Here is a 27060-nt window from a genome sequence, read left to right on the forward strand (position 1 = left end):
TTCTCAATGTTTTTGGATTTTGTGTTTTTCTAATGTTTTTGGATTTTGTGTTTTTCCAGTGTTTTTGGATTTTTTGTTTTTCTCAATGTTTTTGAATTTTGTGTTTTTCCAATGTTTTTGGATTTTGTGTTTTTCCAATGTTTTTGGATTTTGTGTTTTTCCAATGTTTTTGGATTTTTTCAGGACTTTTTATGCTTTTTAGGGTTTTTTAGGACTTTTTATGTTTTTTAGGGTTTTTTTAGGACTTTTTATGCTTTTTTCTCAGCTATGCCCCCAGTATGCAGACCTGTCATGATATGATAATCTATAAATGCACATGGAGACAATATTTTTTTTGATATGAACTATGCTATGCAATATGATGTGCAAGATGAAAATTGGTTTTCTATTTGGTCAAGGATGATTGTCTATGTTTCTCACTTTATATATTGATTATTTTGAAGGTATACAACATTTTAGAGATAGGCATTCATCCGATTTATCAAGAACCCTTGGACCAACCACCTTAACACACTAAATGACTAAGATTTGTAAATGGAGATGTAGAAAACTTACCCATTGATTCTTGAAACTTTTGGTCTTCTTTTGCCCATGTGTGTGCAATTGAATTTATTTTGACCCTTGTAACCATTAGAGAGCCTTAGAATCCTATATGATTAGCTACGTATTTTTTTTCAAACTTCAAAATCATCCTGGATAGAGCCTCGCTGCTAGTCAAACGTCTATAGCGCCGATGAGGTTATACACTATAATCTCTCAAATATTGCTCCATTGTCAGTAGGTGTCTATAGCCCTAATGGAGTTACCCGTATGTTACAATAGCCAAGCTTTTATTGCATGATATTTCAGTTATATATCTTTTCTCTTTTTCTTTTGATAGATATGTAAACATAGCTATATTTTCTCTTTTATTCTCTTGCATTGGCTTGTAAGTAATGAAACCTACATGGGTGTGATAATTACAATGACGTTGAACCAAAATTTTGGATTTTTTACTAGTCACATGATCAATTAGGTATGTATAATATTTTAGAGCAATCGTTTAATGTGTGAGATATTGCAATTGATAGACTTGGGAGACAAGGCACAATAGTGAAACTTCTACCTAACCATAGACAAAGCCTAACCACCAGGTGATGTTGAATATGATTGACCTTAGGTTTTGAAAAGCTTCCTACTCGAGTATCTAAGAAATACGATAATCATCACTTTATTCATGTGCAAATAAGTGATTAACTAAGATAATTGCCTTGTTTTATCAATGCATCTATATGCCATGAGAGTTTTGAATGCAATGCTTTTGAAAAAGAAACTATATGCGATGCAGTGTTTTAAAGAAAATGATTATGCAAATGCAAAAAGTAAAACCTAAATTAACCCAACCCTTAGATGTAGTATTGTTTAAGGTGCATGTTGTTCATAAGGTTAGAGAGTGGATCTCCCTCCATGGTAGCCAAATTATATGCTCTATTTCCAATGATGCCTTGTTATAATAAAAGGACCTAGTTAGTTAGGTTCAAAATTTCTTATCTTTTCACGTTCTGCTAGGTTCCTTTGATTCTCCTTGAGGACTACATCTCCCACTTCAAAATTCCTTGGCCTTACTCTTTTATTGTAGCTCCTTCTCAATCTATTTTTATAACCTTGTAAGTGATTTAATACAATCTGTTGCTTTTCATCGAGCATTTCAAGCTCTTGTAGCCTTGCAACTCGATAGTCTTCCTCCGATATAATGTGTTTTAGGGAAACTCTTAAAAAAGGTAGTTCTATTTCAATGCAAAGAATTGCTTTTGAACCATAGACCAATGAATAAGGTTTCGCTCCTGTAGTTGTGCGCACACCTATTTTGTAAGCCCAAAGAACAAGATTTAATTGGAGATGCCAGTCCCATCATATTTTAGTGGAAACTTTCTTTAGGATCTTCAATATTATTGTGTTACTTGCCTCTGCTTGTCCATTACTTTGTGGATAGTATGGAGTTGCAAATCTTTGTTGTATCTAGAATTGATCACACAGTTCACGCATTTCCTGATTCTTAAATGGACTTCCATTGTTGGTCACTATATACATTGGCACTCCGTACTATTAAATGATGTGTTTAAGAATGAATTTCTCTATCTGCTTACTAGTGGTATATGTTAGAGGGATTACCTTGACCCACTTGGTGAAATATTGGAAGAAGTAGGATGAACTTTACCAACAAGATCTATCCCCCATTATGAGAATGGTCATGGTGATGTGATAGGCTGGATATCTTGTGTCGATGCATGAATCAGGTCCCTGTGTACTTGATGTTGTCTACATTTTTGTACATATCTATAGGCATCTTTTTCCATAGTAGGCCAATAATATACAGTTCTCAGTAGCTTCTTTGCTAGTGCAAGACCACTTGAGCGTGCTCCACAAATTCCATCATGTACCTCTTTTAAGGAAAGTTGCACTTCTTTAGAATTAAGACATAGAAGAAGTGTTCCATCAAGGTTCTTTCTATACAATGTGTTAGTAATAATAGCATGTTTGGATGCCTAACGAATGAAATTTTTCTTTTGATTTCTTGATAAATCAAGAGACATATACTGATCATGTAAGTATGCATATATGTCGTTATACCATGGGGATCCAGGACCTACAATTACACAAACATATTCAGATGACAAAATCTTATATGCTAGTACCATCAGTTGTTCTACTAAGAATTAGTAATGGGATTTGTTGTTAGGCATGTCTAGAAGAGACCCCACTATAGCCATGGTGTCGGCTTCCTTGTTTTGCATTCTTGGAATTTGTTCAAAAGTGATGTTGCTGAAGTTTTGTTTGAGATGTTCAACCATCTTCTTATAAGGAATCATTTTATCATCTTTTGTAATATAGTCGTCATTGACTTGGTTGACAATCAGTTGGGAATCATGATAAACCTATAGCTTTGTTATCTTCCACTGTATAGTAGTGTGAAGTGCTATGATGAGATCCTCATATTCAACAATATTGTTTGTACATGGAAAATTGGTTCTGAATGACTTCAGAATTGAATCACCTTGAGGGGTGATGAACATAATTCTGGGTCTTGCTTCATGATTTGTGTAAGAACCATCAAAATACAATTCCAAAATGGTGGATGATGCTAATGTGAACACAAATTCATCTGAAAAATCTACTAATAAAGGGTGAATGTCTTGCAAGGGAGCCTCTTCCAGATGATCTATTATAATCTGCCCTTTTATTGCTTTTCTGTCATATATTCTATGTCAAACTCACTTAAAATCAAGAACCACTCGGCCAATTATCTATTTAATGTTGCTCTACTTAAAAGATACTTGATGAGATCAAAGCGTGCAATGAGTTGAACTTTATGACTAATCATATAGTGTCTAAGTTTCTAGGATGCGAAGATTACTGCTAGACAAGCTCATTCTATGGGAGTTTAATTAAGCTCATACCCAATAATTGTTCTATTGATATAGTAGTCTTCTCTTTACTTTCCTTGGTCGTCATGCTATGCCAAAAGGGCTCCAAAAGATGAGTTTGTTGCTGATATATACAGTAATAAAGGCTTGCTTGGAATAGGTGGAACTAGCACTAGTGTAGTCAAAAGATAATCTTCTAAGGATTGGAACGCTTCTTGACACTAATCTATCCATTTAAAGGTAACTCCTTTCTTGAGTAAGTGTTGAAATGGGTGACATTTATCCACTAGTTGTGCTATGAACCTTCTTATGGACTGCAATCTTCCTTGTAATCCCCTTAATTGTTTAAGTGTTGATGGTGGTTGCATATCAAGGATTGCTTTAACCTTTATTGTATTTGTACCTCAATTCCTCTATTAGAAATAATAAAACCTAGAAGTTTGTTGATTATGACACTGAATACACACTTCTTTGGGTTTAATCTAACATTGTATTGTTTAAATCGATCAAATATCTTAGCAAAGGACTTCCAGGTGACCTTCTCTTGTTTTTTATTTGGCCAGTAGATCATCAACATAATCCTCCATGATATTGTGTATCATGTCATAGAATAATGTTTTCATAGCTCTTTGATATGTTTCTCCAGCATTTTTTAGACCAAAAGGCATGACGTTCCAGCAATATGCTCCCTGGACAAGTGAATGTAATATTGTGTTGGTCCTCTGGTGCAATCTTGATTTGGTTATATCCTGAGAAACCATCCATAAGTGAGAGCATTTTATTCCCAATAGTTAAGTCAATGATCATATCTATATTGGGCAAGGGAAATCATCCTTAGGGCAATCTTTATTTAGATCTTTGAAATCCGTGCAAATTCTTATGCCACCAATACTATGTTGTATATCCACTCTACATAGTCAATGGGTCTTATGAAGCCCACATCTAGTAGTTTATGTAGTTTAACCTTTACCATAAAGGTGATCTATGGATGCATCTTTCTAAGTTTCTGTTTGTATGGTTTAATTCTTGGTAATAGTGACAAGTGATGTAGCACCAATTCTGGGTCTAATCCTGGCATATCGACATATGACCAAGCAAAGTTGATTGGTCTTAATTTAAATAATTTAAGAAAGTTATCTTTCTCTTTAGGATTTAATGATTCAACCAAGTGTATCTTATGTATGATGTCAGCCTCTCCTATATTGACTTCTTCTGTCTTTTCAACCAGTAATGCCGAACTTTCTTGGTTAATGGAAAGATCATCTACCTTATTTTTACCAGTGTTATCATTCTCATCAAGATCTTGTGAAATAGAGGAACTTGCCTCTCCAAAGTATGTTGTTCAATCCAAGTCTATTGCAAATCCAACTTTATGATCATCATAAGGAAATCCATCTCTAACCCCCAAGAATTCAGCTATACTTCATCATTTTCAAACCAATCCAAATGTGGTGGTTCTTATTGCCCCCAATTATTTAGGTGTGGATGGATAAGGCATAGATATTTATTTTATTCTGTATGAGGTTCTGCCGATATCATGCATGCTCAACTTTCATAAACATACTTTATTGACATAGGATCTAGTTAAATTTCTTCATATGTGATGTCATCATCCATAGGTGGTTGATTTTCATAAGCTCTAAACGTTGAATATGTGCTACACGTATGAGTAGACAAGAATTTATAATCACGAGAGTATGTTATGTTGTCCATGTATGTCTCAATGTATGATCCTTTTTCATTTAGTTCATCACCTTCCTCAATGGGAGAAAGAAATTTCAGTGGTAGTAATAAAGTGGAACTTGCCCATGACTTGTAGACCCTCTTTCTATAGTAGAGAATGCCCTCATTCCTGGTATAAGATTCTTCAGCCTTTCTTCATCTGAATCATTTGCCAAAGTTAGATTTGTTTCCCTTGGTAGATTTATTATTGTTGCCGGTATAATCCATGTATTAGACTCACTTGCAGGTGCCAATCCCATTTCTGTCATCATGTTTTCCTGTGAAGATGCTATAGGTTCAATATTGTTAGATGGTGCCACACTAGTTTCTTGAAGGAGTTTGATATATTCACCACTTGACTCTTCAATAGGGTATATTTCAGTTAATTCACTCCTATGGGATGTAGGAGCAAATACCTTTATCGAAGAATTGCTTTGAGATATTGACTTCAAGTCTTGTGTAGGTCTATTTAATATATCCAATGTTTGTTGTCTAGCCTTTGTTATCTTTATTGTATGTTTGTACCCCAAACCCTAATTCTTTGGGTTCTCCTGAGGTAATATAGGTTCTATTCTCCCTTTCTTCTATGGTCCCATCATAACCATGTTTCTGTAGCATCTTGAAACCATTCCCATATTGATCTAACTGTTGCCTAATTATTGTCATGTCATCCTCTTCTCTGTATAACCACTAATTAACTTCTTCGTCTAGGGATTCCTTATGTAAGTCTCCCCATCTAATGAATGAGCATGAATCTAAGTACTTGACGATCTCCTTTGCTTTATCTTGTCTAGTCAAATTAGATTGAGGCCTCCCAAAATGTCTAGGAGAAAGAGATAATTGTCTAATCATTGATGTATCCTTAATGGAATATTCCCCACATCCAACTTCTTTAATTTGTAAAGAGGGTGTCATAAGTGTACAAGGTGCAACAACTTGTGTATCTGTAATTACCAATGAGTCCATTTTTGTTGTCCGTAGAGCTACCTGATTGATACGTACTTGATTATCCACACTAGCATTTAAATGATTGCAATACTGAAATGGGTCTGGATCACCATGTATGGTTATTTCGATGCCCTTGTATGGAAATTTAACACATTGGTGGAATATCGATGGTACGACCTTCATGGAATGAATCCATGGGTAAGCTAACAATATGTTATATCCCAACTCTCTATCCAAGACTTGAAAAGTAACCTCAATTGTAATCGGTCCCACTTATACTAGTAATGTAGCCACACCTTTGGATGAACATTGTTCATTGTCATATGCCTTTATGTTTATTCTCTTTGTGGGATCAATGTGGTGTTCAGAATAGCCCAATACCTTGACCAATTTGAGTGTACATATGCTGAGACTAGCTCCTCCATCTATAAGTACCCTTTTGACTTTCTTCTTATGTATGTAAACTTCTAAATGTAGTGGATCATTGTGAAAAGGTCTGTTAGTAGGAACATCCCGCTTTGTAAAAGAAATATGGGTAGAAGAAGCCAAATTCTCTACCATGGATTGGAAGGTATTTTCATCTATATCCTTGGCAACCACTGAGTCTTGAAGAGATTTATCTAGGATAGCTCTGTGATTTGGTGATATGCATAATAACTCAAAAAGGGATATTTGTGTAGGAGTTTTCTTCAATTGTTCAACCACATTATAGTTTCTAGTTGTTGGAGGAGGATTAGATGGTACCCCTTGTAAGGTTACTTTTGATCCGTGTGTGATTACTGAACAATCTTTGTCTCTTGGATTTACTGTGATGGTAGTGACTATGTTATCTCCTGCACTGATAACATTTATGATATAGTCGTATGATACTTTTGTATAGTTGGTCGTGTTGTCTTGTGTTCCTGAGGTTGATACCTTACCCTTGTCGTGCTTGACAAATGGGTCTTTAAAGATGGTGTGATTTGTGTTTGTTGAGGCCTTGTTTGTGTCTACTATGATATCCCATTGGTCTATAAGATCTTGAATTAAGTTCTTCAACTTATAGCAACTTCTTGTCTTATGGCCCTTTGTGTGATGGTATTCACAAAAGTCATTGTCATTCTACCAATTTGGCTTGAAAGGACTTGGTTCATACACTCTAATTTCCAAAAAAGTAATCATGCTTGTCTATATCAATTTCTTTGATGTTGATTCAATAGTTTCTCCAAGCAGTGTGTAGTTCCTTCTTGGGGTATTCATTCTTGGAAATCTTGTATTTATAGTTGGTGCAACGTTTGCATTTGTTGATACTGTATTATTCTCCTAAAACTATTTTTTGTTTTGGAAGGATGATTGAATAGGTCCTTGTAAAGATATAGTTGGTTGAGCCTTGTTCACTATACGAGTATCAACAACACTGTCATTGGTCACGTTTTTGTTTCTTGACCAAAACTTAGGTTTATCATTGTTTGTGTTGTTAGTCAAGACACCATTCTTTATAATACCTTTCTCTATAAGTCCTTTCTCACATTTTAAAGCTTTTTCGGTGATTTGTTTGAATGAGGTCAAGCACTGCATTTGTATTGGGTATTAAATCTATGGTATTAAGTTTTCTATGAACATTTCAACTTGTTCTATTTATGGAATATGACTCTGACATCTATGGTAAAAAGATCTCCACCATTGTAAAAATGTTACAAAAGTTTCATTTTTATTTTGTTTTGTAGCGCATAGATCCATCAATGTAACCGGGGTATCAATGTTATGCGAGAAATTTGCTATGAATTGTTCAGCTAGTTCACCCCATGATGTGATCTTTGGTGGAAGGTGTGAGAACCATTCCAAAGAGGAACCTCTGAGACTCTTAGGAAATAATCTCATCAAATAGGTATCCTCATATGCAACTTCTATACAAGTAGTGAAAAAATCTTTGATATGATCCCTAGGATCACCTTTGCCTCGATATCTGTCTAATTTTGGAGTTTCAAAGTGAGGAGGGAAAGCAGGCATGTATAGTAGATGATCAAAGGGATAAGGACATAAGTCTTGCATTGTGTAATTCTTCTTATCGTTACTGGTTTTCATATTTGTCATTTGTTGTTGGATATTTTGGATTTGTTGATCAAGGACCTCTGTTTGAGTCAATGGTGCATTTTGTGCGTACATATTACCAACAAATGGAGTAGTGTTAGTATAGATAGGAGGTTGTTGAAGTGTTCCATAGCTGTAATTTTGCATGTTCTGGGTTCCACTAGGTGGTGTAAAATAAGAAAATTGTGAACCACTATTTGGTTGATCCATACCTAATGTATTAGTAGAACCTAGATTTATGTTTTGATGACTATACGTGGAGCCCATTGAATGGTAAACTGGAGGTTGTGTTGCACTTGAAACATGTGAGTTTGAGATGGCATAGAAGCACCTAATATCATTGGTTTAGTTTGAGAGGTTATGCTAGCATGGGTTTGTGTGTTGACGTTTATAGTTGATGATGACATGCTAGTTTGGGAACTTGTGTTTGAAATCAAAGTTGTTTGAGTTGATGATGTTGGTGCACTTTGAGAAGAACTTGTAGCCATAGCTTGTGTTCGTGTTATATTAGGCATTTGAACAACATTTTGACTTAAGGTGATATTCGGTGGTAAGATCGTTGTAACGTCAAAATATTGAGGTAACTTGGCATCGTTTTGTAATAACAAAGAAAGATACCTATCTTTGTCGTTATTTATAAGAGGATTTAGAATCACGAGGAGCTATGGATCTTGTTGAGTGGCCTCAATCTCTTCCTATGTCAAGTTTTGTTGTACCTCTTGTATCGTTGGGATGTGGTTAAAGTTCAATTGTTTGTCGGGTTGGGTGTTTGATATGTCAATATTCCAAGTAGGGTTGATCAATGGGTCGTTGTTAGGATCCATTTTACCTTTTGCTTTCTATGATCTTGTGATGGGCATTTAAGACTACTATATGAGGACACTAAAACTTATGGATGACTATGACAGACTTAGGATACAAATGCAAGACTCCAGAACTAAGGACTATAATGGATGCAAACTAGACCTGACTCTCTATTTGGGGATTAGGATGTGAAAGTTATTGAGGACTTTGTTGAGGTGTTTGTTGAAGATGTTGCTATTGTAATGTAAGTTTCTCAAGCATTTCCTGAAGGAGTCCTTGTGCAATTTCCCTATCAATTCTACATGCCTTTTTATACTCTTGGCCTATTTCAAACTCAACTCCTATGTATTGAGATCCACTTGTCTTTAATTCCCAAGCCAAGTTATCTAAGCCATCAAGAACTTTTCGTTGACCATCGTTCGACACTAGATTAGGTTGTTCAAACGGGAACAAACCGTCACCCGGTAGACCCATTTTGACTCATGTTATGACCTTCTAAGATGATTATGCAAATGGTGATGGACTGTGACAGACGTATATGGAGACTAGACAAGGACTAAAACGTAGATTATGACGACACAAAATGAAGACCTATGCAAAGATTATGAGGAAGTAAATGAGATATAAATGAGGATTATGTAAGGACTATGCAAGAATATGCAAGGACTTATGTGAAGGTTATGATGACACATATGGGAACTCTATAAGGACGTAGGTGGACATTATATAAGGACTAATGCAAGATTATATGAGGACTATAATAAGGACTATAAAATCTATGGACTCTAGGAAAACCTATGATCACAACTATGTAAGATACTTTTGTTGTGAAAGTTTTGGACCTTGTTGAACTGTTGATGTTTCAAGATGGACTTAGTTTTTTTGATTATTTGAAAAAAAGTATAGTTGGATGAATTTTTATCCGACACACTCTGAGAATTCAGAGTTATGCAAGGAAGAGCCTAAAATAGCCCAAGAATCAAGATTGACTCAATACTGGTCTAGCACAACGATACATGTAAAAACATAGTAGATACTTCTTAGGATAGATATTGGAAACCATTCAATGAGGCCCTTACGAAATATAGAAACAAAACGGACATATAGAGAATCTGGCAGCACTGGCTCCACTCCATGACACACACTTCTCGGGCATGCCAATTTATCTTACCCCAAAGATCCGAAGATCTTATCATAGAGGGATTTTTGTCTCATAATGTAAGGTACGTGAAGGGTATCTATGGGGTATGATCCACACTCCTTGAATCATCAAATGTGGGATTTGGGCTACTAATTTTGGTTCATAGTGGGGGAACTTTTAGGGCAAATCAGGTGGCTATACGTGTGGTGGCTAGCTCATTTAAAAGATATCCCAACTTGTAGAAGACAAGTTTTTACGCATCTGGCAAACAAGAACCAAGGGATTTTGACTTTTGTCAAGGCCACATAGGTATTTGTATGTCGATACTGAGGAAAACCATTGGTATAACACAACGACACCAATTGATATATGGTTTTCACCAAAATCACAAATATTTCTATAGCAGACCAAAATAAAGTATTGCTTGGGTCAGTCCCTTCTAGAATCAAAGGGGTTCCAAAAGGTAGGCCCCTATTTCTAAAAAATAAAATTTTGAGTGGCGTTAACACTTTTCTCTTGCACCTAGGTCCACAAAAGCCAGGGGAGAGGATAATGTGTGTTAATAGTAGGACCACTCTAGATAGAGAGAAAGCACTCAAAATTTTCCCTTAAGATATAACAATGTGTGATTTACTCTATTGATAAGCCAGATTCATGTCAATTTTAAACCCAAAACTAATGTGTGAGATATGCATGTTCATGTCAATTTTAAGCACCAAATCCAAAAGTGAATTCATGCATGTCCATTTTAATTTCATCCCATGTCAATTTAAAGCACCAAATCCAAAAGTGAGTTCATGCATGTCAATTTTAAGCACCAAATCCAAAAGTCAGTTCATGCATGTCAATTTTAAGCACCAAGTCCAAAAGTGAAATCATGCATGTAAATTTTAAACACCAAGTCCAAAAGTGAAATCATGCATGTCAATTTTAAGCACCAAACCTCAAAGTGAATTCATGCATGTCAATTTTAAGCACCAAATATGAAGTGTGAATTTAAAAACAAGAAAGATCTTGCAATCACACAAGTCAATAATTTAAATGAAGTTTTTGACAGATCGAATCATCTTTGTTACCCTTGCCACATGCTGCAGATAGAACATTAGTAACAGAAATTAAAATTACAACATCAATTTTTAATATTAAAAAAAAAGCTTGCTAAAAATAGAAATTTGCTAAAAATGGGAACTTGCTAAAAATAGAAACCTACCAAAACTAGAAACTTACCAAAAACAGAAACCTGCCAAAAACGAAAACCTACAAAAAACATAAACCTATAGGTATACACAAAATTTCAAATCAGAGTGTTGTTGATTCACGTCGGGTTCACCAAATGTAACTTAGTAAAATTCATCATTGTATAACTAGAAATGATAAGGAAATCACAAATCCCTATTCTAGCTATGAATTCTAACAAATATCAATAAAAATATTGCAACATAACAACAAGGATTTAAATTATTCAAGTAAAACCCCCTGCTACATAGATGCAAATTACTTCCATTGTTCTTCTGCTTCTTGTGGTATGATGGCTCTCAGATATTGTGATCTAACTTGCAAATGACACAAGATTTTGAAGTTCGTGATTGATGAAAATGGAGAATTGATGTTGAATTTATATATTTTTGGGTGAGATTGAATGAGAGGTGGAACTCAAGTGATCACATGTTGATTGATAGTTGAATTGCTGATTTGGAGGTGGAACAGATGATTGAGAGGTGGAACTCAATTGATTGAATAGATAAATGAGTTAATTGATTAAGAAAAAATCTAATTGAAAGATGAAAAAGAGTGATTGGAGGATAATTGAGAAAATGATTTAATTAATCAATTCATTGAACTATTAACTAGAGATGACTGATTGAAAGCTTTTTGGAAAAAAGAAAATTAAAAGATAGAAAGAAATGATTGGAGAGAATTTGAAGGAATGATTTAATTAATCAATTAAATGGATTAATTTAACATGTGTTGTAGGATATTTCATTTGAAATTCAATTTATTGATTTGCATGCAATTGAACTTGATTTAGAAATTCAATTTAATCTTTGCATGATAATGAATTTTTAGAAATCAATTTGATTTTTGAATGTTAATTGAATTTTGATTTTATTTAAATTCAACTTGATCTTTGAATTCATGCAAACCTGATTTAGGAATTCAATTTGATTTTTGAAATCGTGAAATTGAAATGCACATGTAACGAAAGTAGACGAAATTGGAAGAATATAAATTTGAATTTGAATTAGAAGAATTAATGAAATTAAACGAAATTAGAATTTGGGGATTGGGGTTTTGAATTAGATGAATGAATTAGCTAATTAAATAATTTAAAGAAATAATTTAATTATTTAAAAATTGAATTTAATTAAATAATAAAGATTATTCAATTAAAAGAATTAAATCACAATCAATTATATAATAAAAATTTAATTAATATTGAGAAAAGGGTTTAAATGATTAATTGATGATGATAGAATAGAAATAGAATAATTAGTAAGATGATGAAGAAATATAAATTTAGAAGAATAAGATTAATTAATTTAATTAAAGAATTAAAGAATCATTTAATCAATTAGACGAATAATTAGTACATGATTAATGAGACATTTTTAGGTGTCTATAGATCTTTTAACATATTGCACATATAAAACCAATGAATCGGGGTTTTGATACTCTAATTTAGCCAAAAAGAGATAGAGAGTATAAATCTCAATTGGTGGGCTCTAAATAATCACTCTTTTTCTCTGTCTCACACACACACCATGTTTTGATCCATTAAGCAAAAAAAAAATAACAAGTGTAGAATTCAGAAATTTGTGTTTTACCTATTGAGATAAAACTTATTCTACTAATACATCGTACATGAATGAGTGTTAGGAGTTATAGTACATGCCATAGAATAAAGTAATCAATAATAAATTAACATGTTAATGTTAGTTTTTAGTTAGTTATTATATATGACTTGGCTTGCAGTGTGCATGATAAAAATAAGATTGTAAAAGAAAGAACATAATGAAAGTCACATTAAAAGAGCATTGGATTAATACACTGAACAAAACAATAATCAATGTTACCTTCATGAAAGCTCATATTGCTCTATTGTTCTAGAGAATTTTCTTCAATAATTTGATATGTTGGCTACTCAATTTGTTACCATCATGGCAACATTCCTTGGATATGAAATTGATAGGATTTGGATACTTGATGAATGCTCTCACCTTTAGATTAGTTATAGATAGGTTTAATTTATATATTTAGAAGAGATTTTATGAATGGTAGAGATTCATTAGAAGAATCGATAGATGTGAATGATTGAGAGGACAACATGAATGTGCACATGACATGTTTTGTAGTACCCCTGCCCTAATCAATCTCTAATCTCAGTTAATCTTGTTCAGTTTATCTTAATATAATGATTATAGTCAGATGTTTGATTTAACGCATAGCTGTTGATGTGGTTTTCACACTAGTTGTATGCAAGTTGTTTAGTGTACCTATTTTGTGGTATTAATATTGGGCTAACGCTTTCATTAAATTTTATATATGTATGCATGTATGACTCTTGGTTGCAGGAGATTTCAGGTACAATGCCGCATGAGTGCGAGGTTCGTCTTCACCTGGAATTGCAGGTTTGAGTGTACCTCTTTAATCCTTAGAGTTGGATTAGGTGGTCGTAAGACCCTAGTTGACCTTAGTCGTGCTCAAGTGAGCATCGTCAGTCGTCGTCGGTAATCTCTTTTTGGTTGGGTTTGCGAGTCGTCTGTTTGGTTGACCTTCTCGGTTTGCGTGCTTGGTGCGTTTGGTTAAATTGATTAATTAGTCCTTAGTAATTATTTTGATTAAATATGTATTTGTGCATTAGAGATTAATGGACTTGATTAATCAGGATTTCGTTATGCGATTTTTGTTGATATTGGATTGCTCGTTTTAATTTGGGAGCAAGTTCAATTAAATAGTTAATTTAAATATTAAATGCATCTTGTATATGCTGTCGAAAAAGAAAGTTCTATATTTAATTGCAATAGATTAAGTCGTATTCTGTTGGCTTTTGATTAGAAAGGGTAAATTGAATTAAATGAGGAAATCGATTTTTTTAATTGTAAAGCAATTTATTTTGTTGATATAGTTGGAAAAAGAATTATTTTTGAGAATTAATTTTAAATAAAAATTTTAATTCCCAAAAATGGAATTTTTGGTCAACTCTTCCATATAACCTAATTTTTGGAAAAATTTTGGAGGATGGACATTTTTGGAAAATATTTGGTTGGAGAATGTTTTTGGGATGAAATTTGGGGGGATTTTGGAAGAAATTTGCTTGGAGCTTGCAGGTTGGGGCTCTCCTCTGATCTTGCCAGGATTGCTAAATCAGGTAGGCCTCTGGTTATTTCTTGGTTCCTTGCATAAAGAAAATAGTTTTGGTGTTTATGAAAATCTGGTTGAAGTTTAAAAAAAATAGGGTTTAAATGAAAACTAAATTTGGGGAGTTGCTGTTCTTCAATCTATTTTGGGTGTTGAAACCCATTTGTGTTTGAAACCCCTTTGTGTTTGGGAAGGATGAATGCCATCAAGAAATGTCATACCAAATCATAGTTATTTTAAACCAAATATTATATTAATCGAAAATTATATTCATTTTTTTTGGTTTGGCATTTTTATATATTCCGAACTGTGAAAGTTTTAAAAAAAAGAAAGGTCTGTTAATTATGCTCGGGGTTTGGGGTTTGGAGGGCGGGGAGCGGAGCTCCACCCGCTCCTCCTCCCCTCCCCCGCTCCTCTTCCCCCCTTGCTTTGCAGTGGCTCGCTGTGGCCGTGGCTCACTGCGGTGGCCGCAGGGCGCCGCGGACCTGCGTCCACCGTAGTGGCGCCGCCCACGCGGGAATCGCCTGCGTTTGGGGTTTGGCTTGCCCAACCCCCGTGTTGGGAGGTGGGCCCGGCCTTCGCCGCCCCCTTTTTAAATGCGTTTTTTTTTTGGGTTAGTTTTTAGATGTGGTTTTTTTTTAATGTATTTTTTAATTTATAAAAAAAAATGCATAGATTATAATATGTTAATATTATTTTATGGTAAATTTTAATTAGGTTTTAATTAGGATTAATGTGGCATATTTATAGTTGATGATTAAATTGATATTAATAAATGGTATAATGGAATTTATACGTTAATTGATATTCGACTTCATTTTATGACTTATGCACTTTTCTAATTAAGTTCCAAAATTGTTTTTTTTGCAATTGAATATTATTGGGTATATTTTGATTGATCTTGGATTAACAAATATACACCTTACCGAATAGCAAATTTGAGTATTTGGTTAATTGAGAAAGTATTGTTTTAAAAAATAAAAAATAAAAAAAAAATAGAATTTTATTTTATTGGAAAAATTATTGAAATATGATATAATTACCAAGTGATGATGTTAAATATTATCCAAAAACATATCATTTGAGTAATTGAGGAGTAAGTGTAATATTTTTATCGTTGGATAATTGAATTTAATCGATGTGCTTTTAGAAATTTTAAATTAGTTAGATAATGGTTGTTTATATTATATTCTTGTGAAATTGGTTAAAGAACTCCTTATGGCTTAATATGTCTGTTCGATGCTATGAACATCAGTGAGTTAGAAAACCAAGAACAACCTATACCTAGATGAGGTAGATAACTGCTTTAATATAGACTCTGTGGAAAATCTTGATCGACATTTAATGTCTAGATTAATTTGGAGAAAGATTGTATCTGTTGAATGTTGCCTTTGCGAGTTTAATTTTTGTATTCGCTTTTAATTATGAGATGGTAAGAGTGCTTTGTTTGATAGGTCCCTGTCGTATGGAATGATTTGGGGTACATGTATCAGTCCTCGGTTCCGAGTTGAATGTTGTTTGTGGTAGTGTCGTATTTGGTCATATCCTCTATGTGGGTGTCGAATGTTGATTCGTGGTTGACCTTAGCTGGTCAGGTCTCTAGTTTGAGTGCCATCTGTCAGTGCACCTCGTATGATGTCATGTTTGACCAAATGTTGGATTTCTCCATCTTGAACTTCGTTCGTCTGACCATGTGTTTTCCTTGGTTTTTGAGTTCGTCTGAGTCTAGTCTAGTGTCGTATGGGAAAGTGGCTTTCAATTGGGGGCCGCGCCCAAAGTGGTTGCTGGGTAACCCATCGAAAGTGAGTCTAATAAGTGATAACCTATCAGTAGATTAGAATGTAATCTCTAAGTAAGATAATGTGCCTCACACATGGGACGAGTGCTAACATAGACCCGACATGCTGTGAGAAGGCCTGAAATGGCAAACCATCATCCTTGTCTTCACGAGAGGATGTGTGGGTCCACATGAGGCTTGGATGGGCCGGAGGCTCGAATTAGGTTGCCAGGGTAACCCACTGTATGGGGCCGGGACCTATGAAGACCTGCCATGGTAACTATACCAGGTTGTGTGATGACACTTGTCCCTACGTTCGCTAGTGTGTTGTCGTTTTGTCCTGTTAGGAGTACCTTTGTGGGTCGTCCTTTTGTCTCTGGCCTTGTGAGTATCGGTTTCTTGTTAGACCTTGGGTGGTGATGGCTCAGTCTTGTGGATGCTCTTCTGGACCTTTGTATTATTTTGATTATGTTCAGCTGGATCCTTTCCTTTTCAAGGATCGTTTATGTATTATTGACCGATGCGGTCGTTTGTATATTGTTTATATTTAGCGTTAACGACCGGATTGTAATGGTGTAACCTCTTGTATTCTTAACTTTATTATTATTCAGAGGGGTCTTGCAGTTGAGCAGACCCAGAGATGTAGCCCTTTAGGGGTGAACTCCGAGATCATTATGGTGTTATGTGATGTATTCTCTTATGTTTCCTTTATTCAGCTTTATCATGTATGAATAGCTTACGTTAGAATGTATAAGTGGATAAGATGGAATTAACTTTAAATGCTTATATTCAGTCCTTTCTTGAATGCCATGTTGATCGAATGCATAAGTGGTTTAGATGAGATTTATCGTAGATGCATGTATGTAATCGTCTTTTAAATGCAATAAGTTGGAATATGAAAGAATGTAACTTAGAGTAATGGAATATATTCAGTTGTTGTTAAGGAAATTAAGTATGCTTGAAAAGATCTCTTATGTTTATGATGGAATTCTAGTGTGTTGGGATTTTAGATGTATGGCTTGTAATTTTAAATGAAAAGCTTGAATGAAGATTATGAATAGATCTTAATGGATGAATCTTTGCTTGTGTTTTATATTTCCATCTTCTGAAAGAAATTATCCTAAGTAAGAATTATCTCGTTTTAAGGTAATCAACTTATTGGTTTAATTGTGTGAGTTAAGTGAATTGTGAAATTTAAGTAATCTCGTTGGGAAACTCTTTAGGTGTTAGTTGGTGTCTTCCGCTATGTAATTCTGAATCTTTGATATCTTGTTATATCTTATGTGATGTAACTTTTAAAAAAAAAAAAAAAATAAATAAATTATTGCACTCTATCTTGTTTGGCTTATCCCTTCGGGGTTTCCTAGCGGGGCATTACATTTGGTATCAGAGCCCATGTTTCAAACATTGGGATCTCTGGTGTCGCGTGTGCCCTCTTTTGGTGTGAGGTGTATCGACCTTATGTGTATGCTTGTCCTCCTTTTGCATGTGAGTGATTGAGCAGACCTGAACTTGTGTGTAACGTGTGTGTTCACACCTTGTTTTCGCCTTCTTGATGTTGGTGTTTGAGTGTTTATATGTGCATTGTGTGCTTATTGATGTCTTGGTCTACGATTACTCTTATTCTGAAAGAGAGTCGTATGTACCTTCCTTTATTGAGTGTTGTACTCTTTAGACTAATCCATTTGGGTTGGTCCGTGCTTGTCTTGAATCTGAAAGTGCGAATTGTGTTTGTTTAAGATTATGATCTAGCTTAGTGTTGTTCACTTGAAGGACTAGTATGGCAATTATTGAATGCTTATTTTGTAGAAAATTAAATGATTATCACCATTTCTCTCTCTCTTTCTGGAAATTAAAATGATTAGGATATGAGTAATTATCTTTGATTTGAGTTTCTTGTTTGCAAGAGAAAAGGGTGTGACTTCTTGAACCCTTGTGTGAGCCTTATGATGCTTATGTTTTTAGATTATTAAGGGGCTATGGGTTTAAAAATTTATTTTGGCGATTGGGAGAAAACTGTATGTGTACGTTTAAAGAATTCTCCATGTGTATTTTGTAGGAGTAGCATGATTAAATTCTACCTTAGTAAGGTGCATTGCTATGCGAATAGTTGAATATGTGAAACTGCTTGGCTTGTAGAAGAAGTATTGAAAAGAGCATGTTATTGTAGCTTTGAGAGAGTATTAATGTGTTTTCCGAAAGATTTTTTTATGTGTTTCATTAAACCAGTTTGATTGAAGATTTATTTTAGCTAATGCTCCATTGAACTCGCGTTTGGGTATATGTAATTACCTTAATGTGTTTAGAAAGTGCGAATGAAAAGCTTGTTTGATGTGCATGCATTAATATGTTTTATTTGGGTGATAGCTCCTTGCTTACCTTTTTATCATAATTTGATTTTAATGATAGGTTGCAAGTTATGACATGTGTCTATATTGTATTAAATAGTGAGAGCTCTTAAGAGGTCTTGCATTATCGAAAAGATTGCCTGTCTTGATCTCTGCTTTGTTTGGAAAACTAGAACCTCCTGTTGCAACCATAATTATTGGAAATGTTTTTTTTGTTAGGCTGTTTGTCATCCTTCTAACGGTAGTGAAATGAAAACCGTGTAATTAAATGATAGGCTTATAGTGAGAAATTTTATAATGTAGTGTGATCTGTTGATTTTGCGTTTTTGTAGGAAATAGTTTGGGTATCAAACTCTCTTTCCCTTCTCTTTGCCTAATCATAAGATTTTTAGAAATGGTATTAAAGAATGCATTGATTTAAATGGAATGTTTATAAAACATGTGAAATTGTACTATTGCATTTTGGCTTCATAGTGATAGATGAAAGTCCTCTTTGAGAAAAGAATTTGCTTAGCTAGTAATTTAGTTATGAATGCTTAGTGAAATTTAAGAAAGATATAGGAATGATGTTATTTCCTTATGTAATTGTGAATTGTTAATAATTTCAGTACTTGAATCTAGAGTAAACTTGATTCAGTTATTTATATAGAAAGCATAATTGAAATCTTCCTTGAATAGATGTTAGCGTACTGAAAAGTACTCCTCGTAAATGTGACTAAACCAGTACTGGTGTATTTGTGTGTATTGTAAGAAACCAGTGCTTATTATGTGTGCCCATGGATTGGTGAAGTAATCAACCATGGAGGATATGTTGCTTATGAGTATGGGAAACCATACTGTTTTATGTGATGTTGCTTATTTGTTTCCCTGCGGAGTACCCAACCTCGGGTTGTGGGTAACTCAGTATGTTAAGGGGTAGTATTTGATGTAACCGTTCCTTGAATAGTATGGATTGGCGTACGAGTAATGTCGGCGCGAAGCAACTTTAGCTTCTCTACTTCGAGGAATGATATAGTTGTACTATTAAACTGTATCAAAGGTGTACTCAATACTTTCCCTTTTGATGAATCTATTTATAGGTTTATATGTGATAGCCTATTCCTCTCCTTTATTTGAGCATTTGGATGGTGATTCTTGTGTATAGTGATGGTGTAATTTGGAGGATCCTTTGCCTTGTCTTCATGAAAGGTAGGTTTATTCACATGTGCTGCCAGTTAGTATGTGTTGGTGGGCATGTGGGTGGACCCTAGTCATGTATACCTCTGACTTTCGGCGAGTATCCTTCTAGATACGTCGCTATGCGGGATGTGACTTGCGCGTGCTTTTTCCGCGAGGTACACTACCATGCGGGATACGTCCATTGTGTGTTTTCTCCACTTGGGGTATTGCCATGCCGCGTGACGACGTGATGCAGGGTGATGTCGAGGTGCACACCGCCATGCCATGTGGGTAGTGTGACTATGTCGCACCACATGATGAGCTACTGCAATAGCTAGTCAGTTGTTCCTTCCTTCCTCATTGGTGGCTAGATGTTAGTCACATAGTGATGTTATGTGCAGTTGTGATATTCTTTTTATTTCTGTGGGGACCAGCAATTTATTTTACTTTGACTTTGAAGGTTTAGCCACGATCTTGTGATCTTTTGCACTTTGGATTTGGTGTTGCAATTCCGGATTATTTTCTTACCTTACTGTTGGAATTGATGATTTATTACCTTTATTCATCTGTACTTTGGTGGCTGAACTGGTTTATCCTTATTGTTTTCGTATGCTAGTCTTGTGTTCAAATGTGAAATTCCTCTCCAAGGACGTATGATACGGAATTGGTAGAGTGTGTGCGAGGAAGTTGATGTAGGGAACCTTGAGGATGGGGGTATGTGAGGCTGTGTTGCAGCTAGGACCCACTACTTACCTATGTGTGGTGACTATCTCTTGGAGGCTAACCACCTTGCTCAACAAGGGATATTCACAAAGGTCTTGTATGGAAGGTAGCACCGCTATGGTGTGCCTAGCACCATCGAGCCTTGAGTGAGATATTGGATATTTATGATCATATTGTTGTTTTGAGATCAGGCATAGAGATGCTGATCATGCATGTTATCCTTGACCGAGCATTAGACATGCTCACTTGTGGCCTTTTGAGTTATGCATTCCAGTTATGTGGATGGTTATTATTTGTATCATGGAGTAAATTGTGTTAACTTGTCACTATGTTATGGGACATAGTCTTTGGAAAGGTTTTCTTATGCCTGGCAAGTGTAAACAATTGAGTTATTTTGTTGCTCTTGATTATTGAAAGTTAATTTGGTTGTAGAAATTGATATTTGAAGCTAGTTCTATTCAATAAAATGTTATGATAAAGATGTATTGGTAATGGAAATTGATCTTGATGGCATGTTTTCTGGCCATGTTTGATAGATGATTATGGTAATTGTTGTTTACCTCTTTGTAATGCTTTAATTTGGTGTAATGAAAGGAAGAAAATTCTCGTTTCTCTGCTATGATTGTGGATAATTCCTAGAATATTTTAAGGAATGTATGGTTTTAGATGTATCTTGCCAATGGATAATGGCGTTTGTAAAGGATTTTACAATAATATTTCATTTGATTGCGGAAAGATTTCTATGTGCAATTTGATCTTTGTTGAATGAGTTTCAGGGCTGATGCGTACGACATGTTCTCCATCTAGCCTTACGACTTCCAGGAGTAAGTCAGAACCTAGGGGGGGAGAATGTAGTACCCCTGCCCTAATCAATCTCTAATCTCAATTAATCTTGTTCAGTTTATCTTAATATAATGATTATAGTCAGATGTTTGATTTAATGCATAGCTGTTGATGTGGTTTTCACACTAGTTGTATGCAAGTTGTTTAGTGTACCTATTTCGTGGTATTAATATCGGGCTAACGCTTTCATTAAATTTTACATATGTATGCATGTATGACTCTTGGTTGCAGGAGATTTCAGGTACAATGCCGCATGAGTGCGAGGTTCGTCTTCACCTGGAATTGCAGGTTTGAGTGTACCTCTTTAATCCTTAGAGTTGGATTAGGTGGTCGTAAGACCCTAGTTGACCTTAGTCGTGCTCAAGTGAGCATCGTCGGTCGTCATCGATAATCCCTTTTTGGTTGGGTTTGCGAGTCGTCTGTTTGGTTGACCTTCTCGGTTTGCGTGCTTGGTGCGTTTGGTTAAATTGATTAATTAGTCCTTAGTAATTATTTTGATTAAATATGTATTTGTGCATTAGAGATTAATGGACTTGATTAATCGGGATTTCGTTATGCGATTTTTGTTGATATTGGATTGCTCGTTTTAATTTGGGAGCAAGTTCAATTAAATAGTTAATTTAAATATTAAATGCATTTTGTATATGCTGTCGAAAAAGAAAGTTCTGTATTTAATTGCAATAGATTAAGTCGTATTCTGTTGGCTTTTGATTAGAAAGGGTAAATTGAATTAAATGAGGAAATCGATTTTTTTAATTGTAAAGCAATTTATTTTGTTGATATAGTTGGAAAAAGAATTATTTTTGAGAATTAATTTTAAATAAAAATTTTAATTCCCAAAAATGGAATTTTTGTTCAACTCTTCCATATAACCTAATTTTTGGAAAAATTTTGGAGGATGGACATTTTTGGAAAATATTTGGTTGGAGAATGTTTTTGGGATGAAATTTGGGGGGATTTTGGAAGAAATTTGCTTGGAGCTTGCAGGTTGGGGCTCTCCTCTGATCTTGCCAGGATTGCTAAATCAGGTAGGCCTCTGGTTATTTCTTGGTTCCTTGCATAAAGAAAATCGTTTTGGTGTTTATGAAAATCTGGTTGAAGTTTAAAAAAAATAGGGTTTAAATGAAAACTAAATTTGGGGAGTTGCTGTTCTTCAATCTATTTTGGGTGTTGAAACCCATTTGTGTTTGAAACCCCTTTGTGTTTGGGAAGGATGAATGCCATCAAGAAATGTCATACCAAATCATAGTTATTTTAAACCAAATATTATATTAATCAAAAATTATATTCATTTTTTTTGGTTTGGCGTTTTTATATATTCCGAACTGTGAAAGTTTAAAAAAAAAGAAAGGTCTGTTAATTATGCTCGGGGTTTGGGGTTTGGAGGGCGGGGAGCGGAGCTCCACCCGCTCCTCCTCCCCTCCCCCGCTCCTCTTCCCCCCGTGCTTTGTAGTGGCTCGCTGTGGCCGCGGCTCACTGCGGTGGCCGCAGGGCGCCGCGGACCTGTGTCCACCGTAGTGGCGCCGCCCGCACGGGAACCGGCTGCGTTTGGGGTTTGGCTTGCCCAACCCCCGTGTTGGGAGGTGGGCCCGGCCTTCGCCGCCCCCTTTTTAAATGCATTTTTTTTTTGGGTTAGTTTTTAAATGTGGTTTTTTTTTAATGTATTTTTTTATTTATCAAAAAAAATGGATAGATTATAATATGTTAATATTATTTTATGGTAAATTTTAATTAGGTTTTAATTAGGATTAATGTGGCATATTTATAGTTGACGATTAAATTGATATTAATAAATGGTATAATGGAATTTATACATTAATTGATATTCGACTTCATTTTATGACTTATGCACTTTTCTAATTAAGTTCCAAAATTGTTTTTTTCGCAATTGAATATTATTGGGTATATTTTGATTGATCTTGGATTAACAAATATACACCTTACCGAATAGCAAATTTGAGTATTTGGTTAATTGAGAAAGTATTGTTTTAAAAAAAAAAAATTAAAAAAAAATAGAATTTTATTTTATTGGAAAAATTATTGAAATATGATATAATTACCAAGTGATGATGTTAAATATTATCCAAAAACATATCATTTGAGTAATTGAGGAGTAAGTGTAATATTTTTATCGTTGGATAATTGAATTTAATCGATGTGCTTTTAGAAATTTTAAATTAGTTAGATAATGGTTGTTTATATTATATTCTTGTGAAATTGGTTAAAGAACTCCTTATGGCTTAATATGTCTATTCGATGCTATGAACATCAGTGAGTTAGAAAACCAAGAACAACCTATACCTAGATGAGGTAGATAACTGCTTTAATATAGACTCTGTGGAAAATCTTGATCGACATTTAATGTCTAGATTAATTTGGAGAAAGATTGTATCTGTTGAATGTTGCCTTTGCGAGTTTAATTTCTGTATTCGCTTTTAATTATGAGATGGCAAGAGTGCTTTGTTTGATAGGTCCCTGTCGTATGGAATGATTTGGGGTACCTGTATCAGTCCTCGGTTCCGAGTTGACTGTTGTTTGTGGCAGTGTTGTATTTGGTCATATCCTCTATGTGGGTGTCAAATGTTGATTCGTGGTTGACCTTAGTTGGTCAGGTCTCTAGTTTGAGTGCCATCTGTCAGTGCACCTCGTATGATGTCATGTTTGACCAAATGGTGGATTTCTCCATCTTGAACTCCGTTCGTCTGACCATGTGTTTTCCTTGGTTTTTGAGTTCGTCTGAGTCTAGTCTAGTGTCGTATGGGAAAGTGGCTTTCGATTGGGGGCCGCGCCCAAAGTGGTTGCTGGGTAACCCATCGAAAGTGAGTCTAATAAGTGATAACCTATCAGTAGATTAGAATGTAATCTCTAAGTAAGATAATGTGCCTCACACATGGGACGAGTGCTAACATAGACCCGACATGCTGTGAGAAGGCCTGAAATGGCAAACCATCATCCTTGTCTTCACGAGAGGATGTGTGGGTCCACATGAGGCTTGGATGGGCCGGAGGCTCGGATTAGGTTGCCAGGGTAACCCACTGTATGGGGCCGGGACCTATGAAGACCTGCCATGGTAATCGTACCAGGTTGTGTGATGACACTTGTCCCTACGTTCGCTAGTGTGTTGTCGTTTTGTCCTGTTAGGAGTACCTTTGTGGGTCATCCTTTTGTCTCTGCCCTTGTGAGTATCGGTTTCTTGTTAGACCTTGGGTGGTGATGGCTCAGTCTTGTGGATGCTCTTCTGGACCTTTGTATTAGTTTGATTATGTTCAACTGGATCCTTTCCTTTTCAAGGATCGTTTATGTATTATTGACCGATGTGGTCGTTTGTATATTGTTTATATTTAGCCTTAACGGCCGGATTGTAATGGTGTAACCTCTTGTATTCTTAACTTTATTATTATTCAGAGGGGTCTTGCAGTTGAGCAGACCCGGAGATGTAGCCCTTTAGGGGTGAACTCCGAGATCATTATGGTGTTATGTGATGTATTCTCTTATGTTTCCTTTATTCAGCTTTATCATGTATGAATAGGTTACGTCAGAATGTATAAGTGGATAAGATGGAATTAACTTTAAATGCTTATATTCAGTCCTTTCTTGAATGCCATGTTGATCGAATGCATAAGTGGTTTAGATGAGATTTATCGTAGATGCATGTATGTAATCGTCTTTTAAATGCAATAAGTTGGAATATGAAAGAATGTAACTTAGAGTAATGGAATATATTCAGTTGTTGTTAAGGAAATTAAGTATGCTTGAAAAGATCTCTTATGTTTATGATGTAATTCTAGTGTGTTGGGATTTTAGATGTATGGCTTGTAATTTTAAATGAAAAGCTTGAAAGAAGATTATGAATAGATCTTAATGGATGAATCTTTGCTTGTGTTTTATATTTCCATCTTCTGAAAGAAATTATCCTAAGTAAGAATTATCTCGTTTTAAGGTAATCAACTTATTGGTTTAATTGTGTGAGTTAAGTGAATTGTGAAATTTAAGTAATCTCGTTGGGAAACTCTTTAGGTGTTAGTTGATGTCTTCCGCTATGTAATTCTGAATCTTTGATATCTTGTTATATCTTATGTGATGTAACATTAAAAAATAAAAACAATATAAAATAAAAATTATTGCACTCTATCTTGTTTGGCTTATCCCTTCGGCGTTTCTTGGCGGGGCATTACATGTTTCCTTGTGAAAGCTAAATTGGTGAGTTAGAAAATTGCATGAATAAGTTAAGTAATTTCACACATGAGTGAAGTAGATTTGAATGATAAGTAGCCCGAGAGTCACTTTGAGTGAACTATGTTGATGGATGTGCATGGAGAATTATTAATAGAATTAAATAATTAATTTTATTTAATTAATGTGCATGGTTGGAAGAATAGAAAATAAATAAAACATTAACTCCATTCATTTTCAAAATAAGTAAAAATATAAAAAAGCAATCAAATAAATTAAATTAATTTACTTATTTGTAAAGGAAATCCTAGCTAGTTAAATAATTAAAAGTATTTAATTATAGAGGACTGGAACAATTATAATAAGGGATTAAATAAATAATTAAAAAGTATTTAATTAAAGAGAATGAAAAGGATAAATTGATGAATAATAGTAATTAAATAGATTAGGAATTATTTGATTAATTTATTAAGTGTTATGCGATAGGGTGGTGTTGTATATGTTGTAGGTAATAGGACGATTAAATGAATTAGATGGGACCAAGACCTAGCCAATGATAAGGTGTGTTAGGTGATATAGGTGATGTGATGAGATGAAACAAGTGATTAGATGAAAGTGAATGTTTTAGGTATCTACAAGTAGTTAGTGGTTTGTGTGGTTAATAAGTTGAATGGCTTTATGAAGCCATATAATGTAATCATTTGTGAGATGTTGATGAATGCAAGATTTATGGGTTTGTGTTGTTCGATCTCTCTTGTCACCATATTTCAATAATGAGTAAATCTCAACCAATGGGCTTAAAGTAAATTGTCTCTCTAGATTGCACTTTTAAAACCAATGAATTATGGTTTTGATCCTCTAGGTTAGCCAAAATAAAGAATAGATAGTGTAAAAGTTAGAAATTTGTGTTTTCCCTTCAAGATAAAATTTTTCTTTTGGTACATCTTACATGAATGAGTAAATCTGAAATGAAAATAATCTCTCTAGGTTAGCCCCCCCAAAAGGATAGAAAGTGTAGAAGATAGAAAATTTGTGTTTTCCTTAAAACCTATTCTTTCGATATAATTTGTACATGAATGAGTAAATTTCAAGTAATGGGATAATAACTAACAATCTCTCTCTCTCTCTCTCTCTCTCTCTCACACACACACACACACACACACACACACACACACACACACACACACACACACACACACACACAACAAAGTATCCTTTGATTCAAACCAAAATAAAACAACCAACATCTTATTTCTTTTCCAAACACCAACACATATATAATTCAACTACTTGGGTTACTCTCTAGTAAGTGGATTGTACCTTCAAAACCTTCACTCCCCTTAAGTTTTAGTTGTAAAAGTAATTTAAATACAATAATTTTTTACAAGAAAATATACTTATTCACAACCAATCAACCATTATGTTAGTAAGAGAGCCGTTTCCATTGTGACATCACCCCTAAGGATCATGGTATATTCAACTATAAATATTGTCATGGATTAAGCCTTCCAACTAATATGAAATTACTTTTTAGAAATAGATATGATGTATCTTTAGTTGTACAAACAAAACTTCAAGATGTACACTTTT

This window comes from Cryptomeria japonica, chromosome 9 (genome assembly GCF_030272615.1).
Source record: "Cryptomeria japonica chromosome 9, Sugi_1.0, whole genome shotgun sequence".
NCBI classification, from domain to species: Eukaryota; Viridiplantae; Streptophyta; class Pinopsida; order Cupressales; family Cupressaceae; genus Cryptomeria; species Cryptomeria japonica.